Source organism: Ovis aries, chromosome 26 (genome assembly GCF_016772045.2).
Source record: "Ovis aries strain OAR_USU_Benz2616 breed Rambouillet chromosome 26, ARS-UI_Ramb_v3.0, whole genome shotgun sequence".
Classification (NCBI taxonomy): Eukaryota; Metazoa; Chordata; class Mammalia; order Artiodactyla; family Bovidae; genus Ovis; species Ovis aries.
In genome coordinates, this window is record NC_056079.1 from 10186053 (window position 1) to 10207085 (window position 21033).

Sequence of the window (21033 nt, forward strand, 5' to 3'; positions counted from 1 at the left end):
GGTTTTTCTATATATATCTTTTTCATTAGCATATTTTCATTGTGATTCTAATTATTTGAAATTCATAGATATCTGATTTGTGACTCAATATATGTTTCCTTTTACGAATATTTTATTAGAAAAAATATGCATGAGTATTGAGATGGTTAAATTTTCATATCAACTTGATAGGCCACAGGATGCCCAGATTAAACATTATTTCTGAGTGTATCTGTGAGGATGTTTCCAGATGAGAGTAGCATTTAAATTGACAGACAGGAGATTTCCCTCCCCAATTTGAGTGAATATCATCCAGTTTCTTGAAAATCCAAATATATTCTCTATTTATATAAAAATCTGTCAGAATAAGATTTATAATATCAACTCCCTTTATTCTCAGGCCTTGGGAAGCTAACTGAATTAAATCACTGGCTCCCAAGCTTGCAGATGGCAGAATGCGGTCCTTCCCATCCTCTATAACAGGAAATACATTTTTTTGTAAGGATGTGTGTGTATCCTACTGATTCTGTTTATCTAGAGAAATTTAACAATATGGACTTTCACTAGTTATGTTGAAGCTGTGGTACTAAATGTACAGAACTTCAGAATTTTAAACTTTTCCCCATGAATGGGCTATTCACTATTAGGACCTAATCTATTTTCTCTATGCTAATGTTTTTCTATCTAAAAATACCATTATCTATTGTTAGTAACTTTCTTTGCCTAATATTTCCCTCATTGATCTTTTTAATGTTAAGTATTCTGGTGAAGATTTTTTATATCTACTATTTTTTTTATTAAGCCTCTTTTTAGAGCAGTTTTAGTTTCACAGTAAAATTGGGAGGCAGGTACAGAGGTTTCTCATGTAACTCCTGTCCCCACAGATGCATAGCCTCCCTCACCGTCAACATCCTTCACCAAAGTGGTACCTTGATTATCAACACCTTTCACCAGATGTTTACTAGTGATGGACCTATATTGACACAGAAAATCACCCAAAGGCCATAATTTCCATTCTGACTCAATCTTGGTGTTGCATATTCTGTGAAGTGATATGAAAGTCACTCAGTCGTGTCTGATTCTGCCACTCCATGGACTGTAGCCTGCCTGGCTCCTCTGTCCATGGATTTGTCCAGGCAAGAATACTGGAGTGGGTAGCCTTTCGCTTCTCCAGAATATCTTCCCAAACCAGGGATCAATCCAGGTTTCCCACATTGCAGGAGGATATTTTTTACTGTCTGAGCCCCCAGGGAAGCCCATGTATATGCTATAGATGTGGACAAAAGTATAATGACATATATCAATTTTCACTGGCCTAAAAATCTCCTGGGTTTCATCTGTCCTCTGTTCCCCAAGATCCCTGACATTCGTTGATCTTTCCACTGCCTCCATAGTTTTTACCTTTGCTAGAATGTCATATGGAATCATATGGTATGCAGCTTTTTCAGAATGTTTTTTTTTTTCACTTAGTAATAGGCATTTAAGGTTTCTCTGTCATATTGTGAATGATAGATCAATTTCCTTCTAGTACAGAGTCATATTCCATTGTCTGGATGTACTACAGCTTGTTCTTCACCTATTGAAGAACATCTTGGTTGTTTCCAAGTATTGGCAATTAAGAAAAAATCTGCTAATAGTATCTGTGTGCAGGTTTTGTGTGAACATGACTTTTCAATTCCCTTGAGTGAATACCAAGGAATGCAATTACTAGATAGTAAGAGAATGTTTAATATTTAAGAGGTTGACAAACTGTCTTCCAAAGTGGTTTTACCCTTTTATATTCCTACTAGCAATAAATCAGAGTTTCCTTTGAGTGATATCCTCCATAGCATTTGGTGTTGTAATATTCCAGAGTTTAGCCATTCTCATAGGTATGTGGCAGTGTGTCATGAGTGCTTCATTTGCATTTGCTTGATAAGTGATAGAGTATATATTTTTATGTGCTTATTTGCCATCTGCATATTTTCTTTGTTGTGGGGTCTGTTAAGGCCTTTGTAACATCTTATGGAAAAATCTGAATGATCTTTTAGCCAACCTAATAATTGAGTTGTATACTCCTTAATGCTGCGTTTTAAGTATTCTTTGAATATTTCGGATGACAGTCCTTTATCAGATGGCCTTTTGCAAATATTTTACCCCCATATGTAGCTTGTCTTCTCAATCTCTTAAAGAGACTCTTTAATAGTACAGAATGTTTTAATTTTAATTACATCCGGATTATCAATGATTTTTTTCATGAATCTTGCCCTGTTTGTGTATTAGTTTGTATGAAGGACCATGTTAGGTATTTTCCCAGCCTAGGGTTTCCCAGAACCAGCAAGATTACAGTGTATTCAAGTGAAAGAAGGCCTGTGTTTTCCAATGCTCATGGGTTCTCGTGGGTCCTCATCTAGATCTTAATCTGAGAAATACATCTCTTTTTTATTCTTTCATCCATTTATTCTCTTATGTGAAAGAACAATTCTGTTATTTTAGACCTTTATCTAGATTTGAGAGTCCTGGGTTCATTCAGGAATCCTGTATTTGTATCATTAAGACTAACTTTAGGGATATGTTGAGATGGCTGGATGGCATCACCAACTCAATGGACATGAGTTTGAGTGAACTCCTGGAGTTGGTGATGGACAGGGAGGCCTGGCATGGGGTGGCAATTCATGGGGTGGCAGAGTCGGACATGACTGAGTGACTGAACTGAACTGAACATAAAACCAAAATTATTGTTGTTGCTGTTCAGTCACTCAGTCCTGTTCGACTCTTTGTGACCCCATGGACTACAGCATGCCAGGCTTCCCTGTCCATCATCATCTCCTAAAGCTTTCTCAAACTCATGATCATTGACTCAGTGATGCCATCCAACCATCTCATCTCTGTCATCCCTTTCTCCTCCTGCCCTCAATCTTTCCCAGAACCAGGGTCTTTTCCAATGAGTTGGTTCTTCACATCAGATGATCGTAGTATGGGAGAGCTTCAGCTTCAGTATCAGTCCTTCTAATGATTATTCAGGACAGGTTTCCTTTAGGATTGACTTGTTTGATCTCCTTGCAGTCCAAGGGACTCTAAACAGTCTTCTCCAATACCACAGACCAAAGCATCAATTCTTTGGCACTCAGCTTTCTTTATGGTTCCAACTCTCACATCCATACATGATGACTGGAAAACCCATAGCTTTGACTAGATGGACCTCTGTGGGCATAGTAATGTCTCAGCTTTTTAATATGCTATCTGTGTTTGTCAGTGTTTCCTCCAAGGAGCAAGCGTTTTTCACTTTTGTGGCTGTTGTCACTATCTGCAATGATTTTGGAGCCCCCCAAAATAAAGTCTGTCACTGTTTCCCCTGTTTCCCTGTCTATTTGCCATGAAGTGATGGGACCAGATGCCATGATCTTCATTTTTTGAATATTGAATTTTAAGCCAGCCTTTTCACTCTCCTCTTTCATTTTCATCAAAAGGCTCTTTGGTTCCTCTTTGCTTTCTGCCATAAGGGTGGTATCATCTGCATATCTGAAGTTATTGATGTTTCTCCCAGCAATCTTGACCTGCAAAAAGGTTTCTCAGGAGGCATGTAAGGCGGTTGGTATTCCCATGTCTTTAAAAATTTTCCACTATTTGTTATGATCCACACAGTCAAAAGCTTTAGTATACTCAATGAAGCAGAAGTAGATGTTTTCTTTTCTGGAATTCTATTGCTTTCTTTATGATCCAGCAGATGTTGGCAATTTGATCTCTGGTTCCTCTGCCTTTTGTAAATCCAGTTTGAACCTCTGGAAGTTCTTGATTCATGTACTGTTGAATCCTGGGTTGGAGAATTTTGAGCATTACTTTGCTAGCATAGTTTATACCAAAAAAATAGTTTAATTTCTCTCCGGTTAAAAAAACATATTGAAGGTAGTTAGTCTAGGGTAAGCATGATAATTCAACAGTTGTTGTAAACCCAATTTCCTTATCTATTTATGCTCTGTCAGTTGAAAATAAAACATTTATCTCTAAGACTGCCTAATTATAAATGAGTGATGCATCCCTTTGTTCCCTGTTCCTGGCAGAAGATGGGAAAGAAAGAGAGAAACACACTCCAACAGCAGTCTCCTATAAGGAGATTTCATAGTTTACCACCCAACACCTACACTTGCATATCACTGGATAGAATCTATGTTTCCATCATTATTTCTTTCTGGGAGAATGACTGGAAATTTAATCTTTAGCCATGTGGCATACTGCCACTGAAATAAAGTTAGATTTATTCAGATGTATTAGATGTGTTCAGTAGTTAGATTAATGAGGAAAGTATATTAAATATGCAATAAGCGTTCTCTGCACATGAAGCTAAGTCCTTTTCTCTTGTTCACTGCTGTCATTGACCCTAAGACTTGAAATCAAGGGTGTTGCCAAAGCAAACAAAAGACATCACCCTCTAAGGGCCAAAATAGCATCAATTTTTACCTTAAAACTATGGCTGAAAGTTCCTATCATGTTTGAAAATCTTGTTTACTTACAAGCTCAGCTGTATACTTTACAAGCTGTTTGCAGTATTTTTATCAAGTTCTTTGTTGCAAAGCATCATTTCAGAACACAGCAATCTTCCACTCAAGGTGAATGATGTGATTCTAAAAACCTAACATTCTATATGAACATATTTAAGGGAATAATAACCTTGTCCTCATCACTTTAAGTGGGAAAAAAATCATAATGCATTACACCTAAATCAAAACCCCAAACAATTCCTAAATCATTACCAAGCACAATAAAATGCTTACTTATAAGCTATAAAATATCATCTTTAGATGTAAAAATGCTTAAAAGTTTGCTTCCTGACCATCAAAAAATCAATGTGGTCATTAAATTTGTTTTGTATACAATAAAATGTACAGTTTGCATGTTGCACCATAAACATTTTGTTTATGATATGGAAAGACCAATAACACACCACAATAAATACATTTGTGAGGAAAACTGCATGTAAAAATTTACAATGAAATGCCAATTTCCTTCAATAAACCAGATGAGTTAGAGACAATATTTGAAAGAAGCTGAGAATTGAGGAGTGAAGGAGGAAACAGTCACTAATTATCTCTGGTTGCAGAAGTTGATGACACAGACAAATCAGATAAAGAGGCAGCAACTCTAGGTTAACTATCCAGCTCAGAAGAACCAGTACAGATTCTTTGCCACTCTGATGTGGCTGTAAGAATCTGTGAAAGAAAAGCTTCAAGGAAATTGGCTAAAGGTTTAGGTTGAGAAAACTGCAAATGGAACTTTACATTTCTAATTGAAACATTTAAAATTTTTCATAAGCCAATGTAAGACATTCTACTTTTGTCAATTTAAAGAAAGATTCTCATACTAGTGCCATAATATTCAAGAAAAATATGTATTATTGCATCTACATAATTCATCCACTATGATACCTCTCTAAGTGCCAGCAACATCTGAGATTCAGATCTCACCACCCCCCACCCCCACCCCGCCTTTTAACCGTCAATGTGCTTTTCAAAATATCTATGTGGGAGTCTAACAGTCTATTAACAGGTTTTGGAATGTAATTTAAAGTTTTTTCTTTATATAACCTGTTTAAAATGTGCTCTTTTATTTTAAGGATGTAGTTTTTAATAAATAAATTTTGCTTAGAAATAAAATAGCTTAGACAAGATGACAACTGTCTCCTAATTGGTCTATAGGTTTAATCCAGCTCCTCTTAAAATATCTCTGAGACACCCCGCCCCCACCTTTTGCAGATATAGATAAGCTTTTCCCAGTATTTATACGGTAGCACACACGACAGAATAATCAAAACCATTTTGAAAAAAAAAAAAAAAAAGGAGCAAATTGGAAGAATCAGTCTGCCCGATGGAGAGGCTTGCTATTTAACTATAGCAATCAAATTGATGTGATACTACTGATTCTTTTGATGGAACTATTCCTTATCTTGCCTGTTGTGCTTGTCACACAAGTCAACAATTGTGTTAAAATTTCACAGAAGCAAATATACACAAATGAGTGCATGCCAAATGGGTGAACATTTTTGTATTCTTAATAAGGCTTTAATCATCATATTATAAAAATTCTAGGATTTCTACTATATTGCATATGAATGTATTAAACAAATAAGCACGCAAAATATACATATTTTTAAAATTTAGGTCTTTAATCCACCTCATTTTTTTCTGTGCACTGTTGAGTATGAGCATAGTCCCATTTTTTCTTCAAACAGTTACTTTTTTTCTTACACTGTGTACAGAATTGCTCACTCTATGTCACAATTTGAATTTCCAAATTTTCTTGCATTTATATGAATCAATCCCTAAACCTGTAATCCTATCCCATTAAATTGTTTCATTTATATGTTAGTTGAGATAACTAACTGTATTAGTTTTCTATTGCTATATAAGAAGAATGCATATTACCTCATGGTTTCTGAGAATTAGAATTCTGGGCATGGTTTAGTGGGATCTTCTGGTAAGAACCTTCCAGGTTCAGCTTTTGTCGGGACAGAGGAGATGTCCATGTCCAGTTCACTGAGCTTGTTATCAGAACCCATTTCCATGTAACTGAAGTACTTAGAGTCCTGGCTTTCTACTGTCTTCAGTCTGGATACCAAATCACTTCCTAGGACTGCCCTCTGCTCCTCACTGTATGGGCCATCAATAGTATCTGCTAATGAGTGAAGTCTTGTAGAAAAGGAGGTAATAAAAAAAGTGACACCCTATTACTTTCGCTATATTCGATCTATTAGAAGCCAATAAAGACTTCTTATAGCAGTGGCATTATGTAAGATCAAACACTAGAAATAACACAAATGTTCGTTGAAAAGAATTTGGATGAATAATCATGTAGTATTCAAATATCATATCCATTATAAAGAAAAAAAGGAACAGGGGGAAGAACCTTAGAAGTGAAAGTCACTCAAGTGTGTCCAACTCTTTGCAACCCCATGGGACTATACATTCCATGGAATCCCCATGCCAGAATACTGGAGTAGATAGCCATTTCCTTCTCCAGGGTATCTTCCAAACCCTGGGAACTAACCCAGGTTTCCTGCATTGCAGGAAACTCTTTACCAGCTAAGCCTGAGAACCCTAACCCTACTTGAAAAACAAAGATAATCCAAACTCTACAACAGTATGCAGATTACATTTGGAGACACACATTCCAGTGACATACTTATGGGTGCATGGAGTCGATGATGCCATCCAACCATCTCATCTGCTGTTGTCCCCTTCACCTCCTGCCTTCAATTTTTCCCAGAATCAGGGTCTTTTCCAATGAGTCAGTTCTTTGCATCAGGTTGCCAAAGTATTGGAGTTTCAGCTTCAAACATCAGTCCTTCCAATCAATATTCAGGACTGATTTCCTTTAGATGGACTGGTGGGATCTATTTTCAGTCTAAGGACTCCCAAGAGTCTTCTGCAAAACCACAATTCAAAAGCATCAACTCTTTGGTGCTCAGCCTTCTTCACAGTCCAACTCTCACATCCATACATGACCACAGGAAAAACCGTAGCCTTGATTAGACGGACCTTAGTCAGCAAAGTAATGTCTCTGCTTTTGAATACACTATCTAGGTTGGTCATAACTTTTCTTCCAAGGAGTAAGCGTCTTTTAATTTCATGGCTGCAGTCACCATCTGCAGTGATTTGGAGCCCCAAAAAATAAAGTCTGACACTGTTTCCACTGTTTTCCCATCTATTTCCCATGAAGTGATGGGACTGGATGCCATGATCTTTGTTTTCTGAATGTTGAGATTTAAGCCAACTTTTTCACTCTCCTCTTTCACTTTCATCAAGAGGCTTTTAGTTCCTCTTTACTTTCTGCCATAAGGGTGATGTCATCTGCATATCTGAGGTTATTGATATTGCTCCTGGCAATCTTCATTCCAGCTTGTGTTTCTTCCAGTCCAGCATTTCTCATGATATACTGTGCATATAACTTAAATAAGCAGGGTGACAATATACAGCCTTGACCCACTCCTTTTCCTATTTGGAATCAGTTTGTTGTTCCATGTCCAGTTCTAACTGTTGCTTCCTGACAAGCACACGGATTTCTCAAGAGGCAGGTCAGGTGGTCTGATATTCCCATCTCTTTCAGAATTTTCCATAGTTTCTTGTGATCCACACAGTCAAAGACTTTGGCATAGTCAGTAGAGCAGAAGTAGATATTTTTCTGGAACTCTCTTGCTTTTTCCATGAACCAGCGGATGTTAGCATTTTGATCTCGTTCCTCTGCCTTTTCTAAAACCAGCTTGAACATCAGGGAGTTCATGGTTCACGTATTGCTGAAGCCTGGCTTGGAGAATTTTGAGCATTACTTTACCGGCATGTGAGATGAGTGCAATTGTGTGGTAGTTTGAGCATTCTTTGGCATTGCCTTTCTTTGGGATTGGAATGAAAACTGACCTTTTCCAGTCCTCTGGCCACTGCTGAGTATTCCAAATTTGCTGGAATATTGAGTGCAGCATTTTCACAGCATTATCTTTCGGGATTTTAAATAACTCAACTGGAATTCCATCACCTCCACTAGCTTTGTTCATAGTGATGCTTTCTAAGGCCCACTTGACTTCACATTCCAGGATGTCTGGCTCTAGATGAGTGATCACACCATTGTGATTATCTGGGTCATGATCTTTTTTGTACAGTTCTTCTGTGTATTCTTGCCACCTCTTCTTAATATCTTCTGCTTCTGTTATGTCCATACCATTTCTGTCCTTTATTGAGCCTATCTTTGCGTAAAATGTTCCCTTGGTATCTCTAATTTTCTTGAAGAGATCTCTAGTCTTTCCCATTCTGTTGTTTTCCTCTATTTCTTTGCACTGATCGCTGAAGAAGGCTTTCTTATCTCTTCTTGCTATTCTCTGGAACTCTGCATTCAGATGCTTTCCTTTTCTCCTTTGCTTTTCGCTTCTCTTCCTTTCACAGCTATTTGTAAGGCCTCCCCAGACAGCCATTTTGCTCTTTTGCATTTCTTTTCCATGGGGATGGTCTTGATCCCTGTCTCCTGTACAATGTCACAAACCTCAGTCCATAGTTCATCAGGCACTCTATCCATCAGATCTAGGCCCTTAAATCTATTTCTCACTTCCACTGTATAATCATAAGGTATTTGATTTAGGTCATACCTGAATGGTTTAGTGGTTTTCCCTAGTTTCTTCAATTTAAGTCTGAATTTGGCAAAAAGGAGTTCATGATCTGAGCCACAGTCAGCTCCTGGTCTTATTTTTGTTGACTGTTTAGAGCTTCTCCATCTTTGGCTGCAAAGAATATAATCAATCTGATTTCAGTGTTGACCATCTGGTGATGTCCATGTGTAGAGTCTTCTCTTGTGTTGTTGGAAGAGGGTGTTTGCTATGACCAGTGAATTTTCTTGGCAAAACTCTATTAGTCTTCGCCCTGCTTCATTACGCATTCCAAGGCCAAATTTGCCTGTTACTCCAGGTGTTTCTTGACTTCCTACTTTTGCATTCCAGTCCCCTATAATGAATAGGACATCTTTTTTGGATGTTAGTTCTACAAGGTCTTGTAGGTCTTCATAGAACCGTTCAACTTCAGCTTCTTCAGCATTACTGGTTGGGGCATAGAGTTGGATTACCGTGATATTGAATGGTTTGCCTTGGAGACGAACAGAGATCATTCTGTCGTTTTGAGATTGCATCCAAGTACTGCATTTCAGACTCTTTTGTTGACCATGATGGCTACTCCATTTCTTCTGAGGGATTCCTGCCCGCAGTAGTAGATATAATGGTCATCTGAGTTAAATTCACCCATTCCAGTCCATTTTAGTTTGCTGATTCCTAGAATGTTGATGTTCACTCTTGCCATCTCCTGTGTGACCACTTCCAATTTGCCTCAATTCATGGACCTTAGAATCCAGGTTTCTGTGCAATATTGCTCTTTACAGCACTGGACCTTGCTTCCATCACCAGTCACACCCAGAGCTGGATATTGTCTTTTCTTTCGCTTAGCCTCTTCATCCTTTCTGGAGTTACTCCTCCACTGTTCTCCAGTAGTTTTTGGGCACCTACCAACCTGGGAAGTTCATCCTTCAGTGTCCTATCTTTTTGCCTTTTCATACTGGTCATGGGGTTCAAGGCAAGAATACTGAAGTGATTTGCCATTCTCTTCTCCAGTGGACTACATTTTTTCAGAACTCTCCACCATGACCCGTCCATCTTGGGTGGCCCTACACTGCATGGCTCATAGTTTCATTGAGTTAGACAAGGCTATGGTCCATGTGATTAGATTGGTTAGTATTCTGTGACTGTGGTTTTCAGTCTGTCTGCCCTCTGATAAAGAAGGATAAGAGGCTTATGGAAGCTTCCTGATGGGAGAGACTGACTGAGGGGGGAACTGGGTCTTGTTCTGATGGGTCTGGCCATGCTCAGTAAATCTTTAATCCAATTTTCTGTTGCTGGATGGAGCTGTGTTCCCTCGCTGCTGTTTACCTGGGGCCAAACTATGGTAGCATTAATGAAGATAATAGTGACCTCCTTCAAAAGGTCCCATGCATGTACTGCTACACTCAGTGCCCACTTAGTGCTATACTCATATAGGAGCAAATCAGGCCTCAGATGTACCTGGACAAGCAGTTCAAAGCCATTCTGCAGAGACTGGTACTCACACACAAAACTCTGTTCACAGTGGAGAAGTGGAGTGTCTGTGGAAATGGAAGAAATGGGTGGTACTAGCGGGAGCAAAGGACTTAGGGTAAATATTTTATCACAAAAGAGTTTTAGGCACATACACACAATCAGAATTTATAAGAAACAAACAAAATAGGATGGGGGAGGCGGTTCTGAAGAACATAGCAGAAAACAAGTATAACTTTTCCAGTTTTCCTAACAAATAACTAATATTTTAGAGTATGGTTATACCACTGTTCTCTATTATCAATGTATCATACCATCATACTAACTCTGTGTTAATATTTTTAATAACTTCATGGAAATAATTTACAGCAGACTGTGTGATTTTTATTTTTTAATATAGCAACTCTTCATTATATTTTTGAATCCATTAATATATGATAAGGTATACTGTAGAAAATACACGTTTTTCTTATATAAAGAAAATGTTAGGAAGAAGCTTGTAGTCTTGAATATTCTGCAAAGTGTGATGACCTCATTTGAGTGATAAATTGTTGAGATTAACTCTCTAATTCATTACAGCCAATTCTTTTGAAAATGGTAATAGATATTTCAGTGAATTAGAGAATTAATCTAACAATCTGCCAAACAAGCTAACCTGATAGTTTGAAGCTTTCCAAGTGTAATGTAATTTTAAACTAAGAGAGATGGTATCCCATGAGCAACAAATGGAGATACTCTATGTAACTTAATTTTGAATGGTAATTATATTAATGAAATAAGATTTTAAAAGCACTTCAAATCCATACATACCTACAAAGAGTTGTTTAATCAACTCCCTAAAGCAGAAGCTAGTTTAATTTTCTAAATTTCATAAAAGACTTGCCTTTAATAAATACTTACTGGTACAGTGATTAGTCCTTCCTAATCAGCTCTTTTTAAAGCTTCTTTTTTGTTTGTGCCATCTAGGCAAAAGTAAACGGGTGTATATGTATATATGTTATTGGTGGAGTGTATCTAGTGTAATCATGAGAACTTCCTGAAGTTGACTTAGAGAGTGCAAATAACAGGAAGAAGTCAAGTGCTGAAGTTATATTTATTAAGTTAACAGGGAGTGATGCAGTTCTGTTCAAAACAAAAGTAGCACAGTCTCCGATTCAAAGATGCAGAATCAGAAATTGTAGTGCATTATAAGCATTATTCCCTTCTCTAGCAGATCTTTTTGGCCCAGGGATTGAACCCAGGTCTCCTATATTACAAGTGGCTTCTTTACTATCTGAGCCACCATGGAAACCCTTATAAACATCATAGCTTTCAGAAGACAAAATAAATTAGAACTGATTATTGCTTGCAAGCATTAGGAAATATCTTTTTTTTTTTAAAGGGAGGTAAACTTGGGCCAGGTGAGTGAATGTGTGTGTTGGTGTGCAGGGGAGTGTGTGTGTGTGTGTGTGTATGGGTATATGTGAGTTGAGGGCAGTGGTGGGGATGTAGAATTGAAAGGAGAGGATGCTTAAAAATGTCTAATTTGTGTGGAAACTTCACACTATTCTAATGACTCTACTAGAGCTTCTTTAAGTGACTTTAGACTGCAATATTAGTCCTACTACATATCCATGCAGTTAGTACTGAAGATGAAACCCCATTTCATGTTTAGATTAACAGGTTTGTTTATGTTAGTGCTTATTCTACTTGAGCCTTTTTAAATATCTTCCTGGTTTTAGAAAAGGCAGAGGAACCAGAAATCAAATTGCCAACATCCAGTTCAGTTCAGTTCAGTCACTCAGTCATGTCCGACTCTGACCCCATGAATCGCAGCACACCAGGCCTCCCTGTCCATCACCAACTCCCGGAGTTCACTCAGACTCACGTCCATTGAGTCAGTGATGCCATCCAGCAATCTCATACTTGGTTGTCCCCTTCTCCTCCTGCCCCCAACCCCTCCCAGCATCAGAGTCTTTTCCAGTGAGTCAACTCTTCACATGAGGTGGCCAAAGTACTGGAGTTTCAGCTTTAGCATCATTCTCTCCAAAGAAATCCCAGAGCTGATCTCCTTCAAGATGGATTGGTTGGATCCCCTTGCACTCCAAGGGACTCTCAAGAGTCTTCTCCAACACCACTGTTCAAAAGCATCAATTCTTTGGCGCTCAGCCTTCTTCACAGTCCAACTCTCACATCCATACATGACCACAGGAAAAACCATAGCCTTGACTAGATGGACCTTAGTCGGCAAAGTAATGTCTCTGCTTTTCAATATGCTATCTAGGTTGGTCATAACTTTTCTTCTAAGGAGTAAGCATCTTTTAATTTCATGGCTGCAATCACCATCTGCAGTGATTTTGGAGCCCCCCAAAACAAAGTCTGACACTGTTTCCACTGTTACCCCATCTATTTCCCATGAAGTGATGGGACCGGATGCCATGATCTTCATTTTCTGAATGTTGAGCTTTAAGCCAACTTTTTCACCCTCCTCTTTCACTTTCATCAAGAGGCTTTTAGTTCCTCTTCACTTTCTGCCATAAGGGTGGTGTCATCTGCATATCTGAGGTTATTGATATTTCTCCGCTGGATCATTGAAAAAGCAAGAGAGTTCAAGAAAAACATCTTTCTGCTTTATTGACTATGCCAAAGCCTTTGACTGTGTGGATCACAAGAAACTATGGAAAATTCTGAAAGAGATGGAAATACAGACCACCTGACCTGCCTCTTGAGAAATCTGTATGCAGGTCAGGAAGCAACAGTTAGAACTGGACATGGAACAACAGACTGGTTCCAAATAGGAAAAGGAGTATGTCAAGGCTGCATATTGTCACCCTACTTATTTAACTTCTATGCAGAGTACATCATGAAAGACACTGGGCTGGAAGAATCACAAGCTGGAATCAAGATTGCTTGGAGAAATATCAATAACCTCAGATACACAGATGACACCACCTTTATGGCAGAAAGTAAAGAAGAACTAAAGATCCTCTTGATGAAAGTCAAAGAGGAGAGTGAAAAAAGTGACTTAAAGCTCAACATTCAGAAAACTAAGATCATGGCATCTGGTCCCATCACTTTATGGCAAATAGATGGGGAAACAGTGGAAACAGTGGCTGACTTTATTTTTCTGGGCTCCAAAATCACTGCAGATGGTGACTGCAGCCATGAAATTAAAAAGCACTTACTCCCTGGAAGGAAAGTTATGACCAACCTAGACAGCATATTAAAAAGCAGAGACATTACTTTGCCAGCAAAGGGCTGGCTAGTAAAGGCTATGGTTTTTCCAGTAGTCATATATGCATGTGAGAGTTGGACTATAAAGAAAGCTGACCACTGAAGAATTTATGCTTTTGAACTCTGGTGTTGGAGAAGACTCTTGAGAGTCCCTTGGACTGCAGGGAGATCCAACCAGTCCATCCTAAAGGAGATCAGTCCTGGGTGTTCATTGGAAGGACTTATGTTGAAGCTGAAACTGCAATACTTTGGCCACCTGATGTGAAGAGCTGACTCATTTGTAAAGACCCTGATGCTGGGAAAAATTGAGGGCAGGAAGAGAAGATGATGGCAGAGGATGAGATGGTTGGATGGCATCATCAACTCAACGAACATGAGTTTGGGTAAACTTCAGGAGTTAGTGATGGACAGGCCTGGCATGCTGTGGTTCATGGGGTCACAAAGAATTGAACACAACTGAGTGACTGGACTGAACTATCTTCCCTGAGCTGAGTACAATTCATCCACTTCCACAAGACAGGCACTCCCTGGTGGGTCCTGCGGGCTTCCTTTGCCTAGAACAGTGCTTAGCATGCTTGATAGTGTTTGAATCTAACAACCTCTATTGCTAGCCTACCTAATAACAATTGTGGCCTCCTCCTTCTTACTTGAACTTTGTAAGGTAACACTGGCTAGAGTCTAGAGTTTTTTCTCTAGAACTGAGAACCATTATTGTGAGTCCTATGTTGGAAGAGTTAGTGGGAAAGCTTTATGCCATAGTCTTCAAAGAAGATCTGAAATCAGGAGGAGAGAAACCAGATGTGAAAGTGAAGATATTAATGATGCAATGTAAAATAATATGATATCTATTAAGGGCTTATTCTAGGGCTTATTCTAGGCAGTGTTTTATACATTATTATATCATTTAACTGCATAATGATCTTTAAGAGCCACTATAAACACCCCCAATTTCTAGAGGAGGAGGTGCAGGTTATGCAAAACATCTTGCCCAAAGACATACAATTAATACAAATTATGTATTAGACATACAATTAATGAAAATGTGGACATGGGATTTATGCAAAGTGAGGCTGATTCCAGAGCTTGTCTAGAGGCTGCCACATTAGACGTCTGGACACTATATTTTAAGTCATATTTTAAGGACACTATATTTTAAGTCATGCTACTTTATGCCTCATTAATAAAATAATATGCATGAAAAATTAGAATTAGAAGTATCTGGCAAGCTACAGAAAATTTTGGATATGCTTAATTGTCTGATGGCCCTGTATCTTGGAACAAAAGAAACCTTAGTGATCATCACATATTTTCACAAGATGGAAATAGCTGAAAAATTACTGAGGTGTGACAGCATGCCGCACTGCAAAACCCCCATGGAGAGAATCTCTATGAGTTCAACATACGTTCAAGTTGCCCAGCTCTGGAACACTTGCCAGCCTGACTGGGGAATCAGGCTCCTTGATGGTTCAAGGCTGACCTTGATGCTTCCCCTGTGACTACTGGACAATTCATTTCTAATCAGTGGGTGCACTGTTGCTCAGAGCGGTACTGACATGTCTCCTGGAACACCAACGTACAGGCACACTGTTCCACCTCGAAACACACTCACTCTACTGGCATCCTTTGTGGCAATACATTGATGTTACCTTTCATTTCTTCCTCATTAGAAGTGGCTCTTTCCAGAGAACATAAGTTTGTCATGAGCTATGCCTCCCACAAATTAAATACGTGCAGGAGTTTGCAGCCATTCATTTTCAGATGCCAACTCAGAAACGTTTCAGGAGCTCCACAATTCCCGCAACGCTCTGGCAGTTAGAGAGCTGTATCATGCAAATTATCCAATCAGTGATGTCAAATTTGGAGTCAAGTTGAGCCAAAAGTTTACTGAAGTATCCTTAAATGGGAGCGTACAGGGGACTGCTCCTTTACCTGCTTACCATGCTCAGTGTGATTGTATGATTATGAGTGTGATGTTGATCATTACACATACAAGTTCACCTACAAGTTGCCACCCTGTCAAAAATGAATTGCATCTAGGGGAAGTGGATGTTGATGGAACAGCTCTAAATTCTTTAAGAAGAAATGCATAGTGCTGGTGTGAGAAACTTCCTATAAGCTAAGGGGCAGCATGGGTTTGCATAGTTGTCCCTTTCCTGACAGACTGGGGTTATTTTCTCATTCAACACTGTGTTCACTGGAAACAGTGATTAGGGAGTAATAGTTCCTTTCACAACCATAATCTCTATTATCACAGTGTCAGACAATATCTGACAAAGAGGTTGATTCTAAAGAGAAAATTAGAATTATATTAAACAGATTCAGAATTAGCAATCAGGCAAAGAAGGTATCCACCCAGAAAGAATACGGAAACAAGAGTCCAAAATTACCAAGGATGCTAGTATTTTGTTAGGTCACCTTTGGGAACTTTAAATGTGTTACTTGAGTATATATATATATATATATATATATATATATATATATATAACAGTTTCATTGAAATATGTTTTATATTTATATCTTAAATGTATTTTAAAATGAATAATGCAATAGTATTTAGTGTTTTTATAGAATGATGCAGTGATCTCCACAATCTAATTTTAAAACATTTCCCCACTCCCCAAAAAACCCTATACCTACTGATAGTCATTCAACATTCTCTTCTTTCCCCATCTGCTGCTGACTACTCATCTATTCTCTATCACTACAGATTTGTCTATTCTGGGTATTTTATATAAATGGAATCACACATATATATGATATTTATTATTATTATTATTTTATGGAGTAAAGTTGCTTTACAGGGTTGGGTTAGCATCTTCTTTCACTTCAGGTAGTGTTTTCAAGGTTCATCCACATTAAAGTATGTATTAGTACATTATTACTTTTTATTGCCAGGAAATATCCCATTGCTTGAATATGCCACAGTTTATTTTTCCATTCATCAACTGGTGAATGTTTGGGTTGCTTACATCTTTTAGCTATTATGTGTAATGCTGCTATGAACATTTATATGCATTTTTCTTATGGACATATTTTTTATTTCTCTTTAGTAAATACGTAGGAGTAGAATTATCGGACCATGTTTTATGTTTTAGCATTCTGAGAAATTGCCAAACTGGTTCCCACAGTAGGTGCTCCTTAGTATAGTCTCACCAGCGACATATGAAGGTTTCAGTTTCTCCACACACTTGCTGATGTTTGTTATTATCTGTCTTTTTAACTTTAGCTACTCTCCGATATGGGAATTGGTATTGCGTTGTGTTGGTTTTTTTTTTTTTAATTTTTATTTTTACTTTATTTTACTTTACAATACTGTATTGGTTTTGCCATACATTGACATGAATCCACCACGGGTGTACATGCGTTCCCAAACATGAACCCCCTTCCCACTTCCCTCCCCACAACATCTCTCTGGGTCATCCCCATGCACCAGCCCCAAGCATGCTGTATCCTGCATCAGACATAGACTGGCGATTCGATTCTTACATGATAGTATACATGTTTCAATGCCATTCTCCCAAATCATCCCACCCTCTCCCTCTCCCTCTGAGTCCAAAAGTCTGCTATATACATCTGTGTCTTTTTTGCTGTCTTGCATACAGGGTCATCACTGCCATCTTTCTAAATTCCATATATATGTGTTAGTATACTGTACTGGTGTTTTTCTTTCTGGCTTACTTCACTCTGTATAATCGGCTCCAGTTTCATCCATCTCATCAGAACTGATTCAAATGTATTCTTTTTAACAGCTGAGTAATACTCCATTGTGTATATGTACCAAAGCTTTCTTATCCATTCATCTGCTGATGGACATCTAGGTTGTTTCCATGTCCTGGCTATTATAAACAGTGCTGCGATGAACATTGGGGTACATGTGTCTCTTTCAATTCTGGTTTCCTCAGTGTGTATGCCTAGAAGTGGGATTGCTGGGTCATAAGGCAGTTCTATTTGCAATTTTTTAAGGAATCTCCACACTGTTCTCCATAGTGGCTGTACTAGTTTGCATTCCCACCAACAGTGTAGGAGGGTTCCCTTTTCTCCGCACCCTCTCCAGCATTTATTGCTTGCAGATTTTTGGATCGCAGCCATTCTGACTGGTGTGAAATGGTATCTCATTGTGGTTTTGATTTGCATTTCTCTAATAATGAGTGATGTTGAGCATCTTTTCATGTGTTTGTTAGCCATCCGTATGTCTTCTTTGGAGAAATGTCTATTTAGTTCTTTGGCCCATTTTTTGATTGGGTCATTTATTTTTCTGGAATTGAGCTTCATAAGTTGCTTGTAAATTTTTGAGATTAGTTGTTTGTCAGTTGCTTCATTTGCTATGATTTTCTCCCATTCAGAAGGCTGTCTTTTCACCTTGCTTATAGTTTCCTTTGTTGTGCAGAAGCTTTTAATTTTAATTAGATCCCATTTGTTTATTTTTGCTTTTATTTCCAGAATTCTGGGAGGTGGATCATAGAGGATCCTGCTGTGTTTTATGTCAGAGAGTGTTTTGCCTATGTTCTCCTCTAGGAGTTTTATAGTTTCTGGTCTTACATTTAGATCTTTAATCCATTTTGAGTTTATTTTTGTGTGCGGTGTTAGAAAGTGTTCTAGTTTCATTCTTTTACAAGTGGTTGACCAATTTTCCCAGGACCACTTGTTAAAGAGATTGTCTTTACTCCATTGTATATTCTTGCCTCCTTTGACCAAGTGGGCTTTATCCCAGGGATGCAAGGATTCTTCAATATCCGCAAATCAATCGATGCGTTGTGGTTTTGATTTGCATTTCCTAAGGGGTAATGATATTGAGAAACTTTTCATGTGCTTATTGGCAATTTGTTTATCTTCTTTGGGAGAAATGTCTATTCAAATCTTTTGCCCATTGAAAAATTACATTATGTGTTTTTTCATTGTTGAATTTTAAGAGTATTTTGTATATTCTGGATCAATAGTTCCATATCATATATGTCATATGCAAAAATTTCACTCCATTTTGTAAACTGTCTTTTTACATTCTCGATGGTGTCTTTTGAAGCACAAAATCTTTTAGCTTGATAGTGTTTGATTTATCTGATTTTTCTTTTGTAGTTTATAGTTTTGTATTTTATCTAAGAAATAACTGCCTAACCTAAGGTTACAAAGATTTACTACTATATTTTAAATTTTTGTTTATACTTTTATCTTTTAGATCTATGATCAAGTTTTGTACAAACTGATGTTTAGAATTTTCGTTGTTCAGTCGCTGAGCCATGTTTCTGAATGGCAATGTCCAGAGTTAAAAAAGCAAAAATGAATGCATGCACTCTACTGAATACTGTGATGGAACCACTGTTATCTAGCTAAAAATATGCAAAGCCAAAGAAGCAAGAACCTCTTTCCATTTGACTCAGTTTACTACAGTTTACTACATCATGATTATTTCCTTTTTCCTATCAATTAATATTCAAATATGAATTGCTTTGGGTCAGGTACAGTAGATTTCTTCTTTTAGCACCCATTTTCACCTTATCTGACTTCTGTGCAGTCTGAGAAACCTGGAAGAGCTCCAGGAACTGAGGGATCTGCATGTGCCCACATCCCTCAGCACAGATATTCCTGTATTAGTTGTAGATGTGGAAGTGAGCAACCTGATGCACAAGAGTGGCTCAATTCACAAGTGACCAGTGTCAGGGGCATTCATTATTCACACCAACTATGGCTTATTATTTTTTAGTTTCCATCACTAGCATCAGAGATTCCACATATAGACGGGGATCCTAGCAGAGTTATTGGAAGCATGTGTGTTTGAACTGTGTTGCCCTAAGCTCTGTTTCCTGGTTGTGTGGGACCCTCCTGTAGTAATCTGGTTCTTTAATAGATCCTTTTTGATCAAGATAACTGAAGTGGGTTCTATTCTTTGCAACTAAAAACCACAATTAATACAATTCCTCTGGTGTCCATCATCTCACACTCACAGTCTGGGCCAGCCCCCTCTTCTTTCAGTTCAGTTCAGTTCAGTCGCTCAGTCGTGTCCGACTCTTTGCGACCCCATGAATCGCAGCACACCAGGCCTCCCTGTCCATCACCAACTCCCAGAGTTCACTCAGACTCATGTCCATCGAGTCAGTGATGCCATCTAGCCATCTCATCCTCAGTCATCCCCTTCTCCTCCTGCCCCCAGTCCCTCCCAGCATTAAAGTCTTTTCCAATGAGTCAACTCTTCGCATGAGGTGGCCAGAGTACTGGAGTTTCAGCTTTAGCATCATTCCTTCCAAAGAAATCCTAGGGTTGATCTCCTTTAGAATGGACTGGTTGGATCTCCTTGCAGTCCAAGGGACTCTCTAGAGTCTTCTCCAACACCACAGTTCAAAACCATCAATTCTTCGGTGCTCAGCCTTCTTCACAGTCCAAGTCTCACATCCATACATGAATACTGGAAAACCATAGCCTTGACTAAGACAGACATTAGTCGGCAAAGTAATGTCTCTGCTTTTGAATATGCTATCTAGGTTGGTCATAACTTTTCTTCCAAGGAGTAAGCGTCTTTTAATTTCATGGCTGCAGTCACCATCTGCAGTGATTTTGGAGCCCCCAAAAATAAAGTCTGACACTGTTTCCACTGTTTACCTCTTCTTTAGCAGCACAAAATGTGATACTTTGTAACTTCTTTGGTTTGGCCTGTATTTTTTAATCCTCAGTTCAGTTCAGTTCAGTTCAGTTGCTCAGTTGTGTCCAACTCTTTGTGACCCCTTATAAATCCCTTTCTTGTGCCTTCTAGAACATGATGAACATTTTTTTCTGTGCTTTTAATTTCAGTCCTCAAATGTTCTATTTCCCAAATCACTCATTTAAGTGTTATGTTCTCTGTTTATCTACCTCCTTTGGCCAACTAGCCTCACTTAATATTTTTGACCATCTTACCACTTTTGTCCCAGTATTATTTTTCTCCACTGTCTTTTACTTTCTAATTTAGTTAAAATATTTATTAGTTGATAATTCTATCTTATTCTTATGACACTTTTTTCCCCTCCTGGGCAACTGAACACAGCTAGAGTAAATTACCTAACTTGACAAGTTGGTACCACTATGAATCCAGGATCACTCACTATAACTAGGTCCTCTTTATAGAATATTGTCCAACATTTATTTGATCAATTTGCACTATATTATCTACTTAAAACATGTCCAACATTTCCTACTCACCCAGCATCAAGCACTCTTGCTGCCCTTATCACTGTGTCAGCAGGTGACCTCCAACTATTCACAGGGAGTGCATAAACATTCTGAAGTCTGTCAAAACACTT